Raw genomic sequence first — 4,494 nt, forward strand, 5'->3', positions numbered from 1 at the left:
GCGCTTTGTTTGGTAATAATGTGTGTTTTGTGAAGCTTCCAGCAGAGGGAAGCAGTCCTACAGCCCTCAGGTGAGAGGAGGGGGCGTCACTGCACTGCTCACCTGCCACCATAGCTTCTTCACTGTGTTCCATCCGACTAATGCGACTCCTGTTGACCTGCAGATCTCATTTTGAGCACATGCAAATGACGCCGCGGAGAGGTCGTGATCTCATCCAATCATATTTCCCCGCAGGTGATTTTCTCCACAGACAGATTACATCCGCACATATTCACTCAGTGTCAGGAGACGCTGATGGTTTCACGTGCCTGTGTGTGCACGTGCGTGTGTGTGTGGGAAGCAGATGGCAGCACAGTGTGGTTCTGGAAAGATGCACAGAGCTGCTGGTCTCCTGCCTGCATCCATCACTTCTCATTGTTCCTTCTTTTGTCTCATTCTTCTGCTTCCTCGAGCCACTTCTCATCAGCAAAGCCACCATATTCCACCTGATTTCCATCCAACATTCTTTCAAAGCGCCATCGCTTCTTTGTTTGCTTCTAAGTTTGTGCTTCTTCATACATGCCATCATAGATGGACTGGGATAAAATCCATCCCTGGCATTATCTGTCCAGAACAGCCCACTACATTATCAGTGACACCATGTAGCTGAAGCTGTTATTAAATCAGTGATTCTCAACATGTGGCTTTTTATGACATCATTTTAATTATTATTCCCCCAGAAAACCTTAAAAGGGGGATACTATTTAACCCCTTTTTTACCTATTTCCTTTACAACTTCCTTTGTCCCTTTTTTGCCCTTTTCAAAAGTCCTGACTCTGATTTTTAGCTCCATTTGCCAATAAATATCTTTTTTTTTTCTATTTCTTTTCCATTTTTACGAGTTCTTTTTGACATTTTTATCCAATTTTTGTCCTTGCTATCATTTTTTTGGTCACTTTTCATCCAAATAAGCTAAATTTTGCCCAATTTAAACCACTTGTTTCCTTTTCCCCTACATTTTGCCTTTTTTTTTTTGGTAACCCATTTTTGCCCTTTTTACCATTGTTTGCCACATTTTGCTAATTTAAGCCACTTTTAGCCAGTACATGCCACCTGGTTCCTCTTTACTTCCCTATTTTTAGGCCAGGCTACTGGACTCAAAACGTCACTCACTTTGTTCTCCTTGTACTTCTTGTTCTTCTTCTTGCGTACACTAGTTAAAATCGCTACTCCTCTGTTATTCGTAAACGGATCAGGTTAAAATTTGGTAACTATAATCTATGGATGTGTACGCATTGACGCTCGGAGCCCAATTTTTTTATTTAGCGCCCAGGGGAGCCCCCAAAAGAAAAAACAACCAAAAGTCGATTTCTCATATATTACGACGGTTGGTGGTACGGAATCATTGGTACATACCAATATATAAATGGGACCCATTACCCCGTACGTGTGCCAGGGGGCCCTTGGGTGCCCCATTTTTCAAATTACGACTACGGAATGCAGTTTGGTATGAATACTCTTTGAATGAATCTGATACCCTCAGAACCGCTAATTTCCAAATTTATGGGAACACAGTCGCATGACATATTGTTTGAATGGTAATTCAACGTAGATTACGATTATGCCTCGCACAAATCAACCCCCTTTTTTTTTGGTAATTTTTATGAAGTTGTTTTCCCATTTATTTGTAAGTCAAAATTGCGACAGTTGGTGATACCAAATCATTGACGCATACCAACATATGAATGGGGCCCATTACTCTGTATGTGCCACGGGGCCCCATTTTTCAAATGACTACTCCTCCATTAATGCTCGTTGAATCGGGCCGTAATTTCACACGGGTATTCTGTGAGCGAATGTCAACAGCCTTTAAGAGACCTTTTTGTAATTTCTAAATTTATCGGAACATAGTCATGTGATACATCGTTTCAAAGGCAATTCAGTAGATTACGATTTTACGTCGCGCAATTTCATTTGTTTTACTCGGTGGAACCGAGTCATTTCACTGAATTCTTGGTAACGTGTTATTTGTTGAGGGCCATGGGCCTGGCCGTAGTTCAGCAGAACTTCTCTGGCCACTCTTTACTGCTTTTGGCCCATTTTAATCACTTTACACTCTTTTCTTGCCACATTTTTGCCACTTTTGGACCATTTTTGGCCACCTGTTTCCATGTTTGCCTCCACTAACAAGGCAGAAAAAAAAAACTGTGGCCCACTTTGGGTCGACGGTCCACCGGGTATGCCCAGTATGCCATCATCATCCTCTTGTTTCTGCTTCCACTCAGTTCTTCATCTGTTGTTGCACAACATTTATTTTTCCTTGCTGTTCATCCAGCAAATGAGTTACAATCGATGGTAGAGCTGGGAAATATATCGAGATTGAAGATATATCAAGTTTTCTATTTTGGCGATAGAGTAAATTACAATATTGCCTACATCAAAAATAAATTAAGTAATAAATTAGATTAAAATTGCATGTACTTTATTTTGGTTTACTAGTGCACAAGTACATTTTACCGAAGTTCAAAGCATCAATAGTGAGATTATTTGCTAATAAGGGGGCGGGGAAATGCGCATTCAGACTTGCCATTGGCTTTTGAAAATATAACAGCCAATCACGGAGCTGGATTTGGTTAAAACTCCTCTTACTTCGTTTGCATTAGGCCTACTACTACTAGTGAATCTTTTGGTTTTACTAGTACTAGTGATATTTCCAGTGTACTAGTAATACTGGTAAACACAGACGTTGTTCTACTAGTAAAAGTTTTTGGTGCACCTTACTAGTAAAGCCAGATTGAAATGTCTCGTAACAGACAGTATTTCCCTGCCGTCTTATTAGAATATAACGCGGCTAATGCTTATTTGTACTACTAGTGACACTTTTTGCTTCATTATGTAAAGTGCACTCGTACTAGTAAACCAAAATGGAGTACGTGTACTTCAAATTTGAGCAGTAGTAGAGCTTTACTGCATGTGGCTGATATCACGGTTATCAAATTTTTGCTCAGACAGCGTTCCATAATCCTCATCAGTCAGTGTCTCCACGTCTTCTAGCATTAAGTTAGTTCAGTTCCAGAGTGCAAGGCTCACACGGATACACACATTTTGTGTGTGCGTGTCTGCTTTAAAATCTAATCTAACAGCTCACTGCAGGTGACACAACACGAGCACGCTGCCAAAGCCAATTGTAGCTGTGGATGTGTTTATCAAAGCTGTCTCTGCGTCTCAGGCGCTTAATTTCAACAAGACGCTCTCCACCGGAGGAGTGTCATCTTTTAATTGGTCTGAAAGAGAATAAAGGCAGCGAGCAGAGCGTTGCTCTGACAGGTATTAATTACCTTCTGCCTAATGACTCGCACATGCCACACTCGGCCATATTGGGCGCCTTGTCTTCACTCCTCACAATGTGCGTGTTTGCAAAAGGGCTGAGTCGAGACTATTCTGGGTTGGTGATGCTGATGATTACGTCAAATTATAAATAGAAATGTTGTTGCCCAGTGTGACTGTGAAAATTGGATTCTTACAGGAATAAAACATTTATGGAGATGTTTCTCAGTTGTTTTGAGTATTTAGCATATGAAACTGTGTGATGTGACCATGTTTGTAAATTTACAGTGAGCAATGTAAAGTAAAACCATGAAGCGTTTATGAATTTCTAAAACTTTTAATTTGAAATCGTTACTATTATTGTGTTGAGCAGCAGCGGTCTCTGGAGAAACAACACATGGAGACAAAATGTGAAAAACTCACTGAAGGGAAGATTGAGCGTGAATAATAGTTCTTCATCCGTCAGATAAAGTTTGAGAACCACTCTTATCGAGTACCGATTGTTAAAAACTCTGTCACTGTTTCATAGCCGACATATTTTGAACATTTAGCTCACTTTTCTTTCATTTTGGACAAATTGATATAAAACTGCATGTTCTATATCAATGTTAAAGCATGAAAAATGAATATTAAATCTAAATGTAAATGTCTAATATAAATCTAAATCAAAATGTTAAATCAAGCATCCATCACGAGGACCCTCCTACACTTCACACACCTCACCACTCACTGAGCCGCAGTCTGTGGTGTGGGCGGGGCCTGCTCACTTGGTATAAATTTGAAACATTTAGCTTTACACTTTGTGGCCGATTTAACATTTAGATATACATTTAACGTTATTTAGATTTTCATTCAACATTTAGGTTCACATTCAACCTTTACATTTAGATTTAATAGGCCCACCGGGGAAATCCCCAGGTGTCCCTGTATGCCAGTCCGCCCTTGCCTGTTAACATGCGTTAAGATTAATGGCGCGACTCACGCAAATGCCAACAACTGACACACACTGTTCAGAACTTTATTCCGATTCATTAAGTGATGTTAAGATTGTAAAGAATGATGGCAAAAATTATATTTGTAAAGCATTACAGTTTGGTGTAAACCCAGTATGAAGGCCTAGCCCTAGCTAGCTAACTAGCCATAGACATTTCAGTCATTACCGAATAAATTACAATTTAAATGTAGACT

This window comes from Gouania willdenowi, chromosome 11 (assembly GCF_900634775.1).
Source record: "Gouania willdenowi chromosome 11, fGouWil2.1, whole genome shotgun sequence".
NCBI lineage: Eukaryota > Metazoa > Chordata > Actinopteri > Blenniiformes > Gobiesocidae > Gouania > Gouania willdenowi.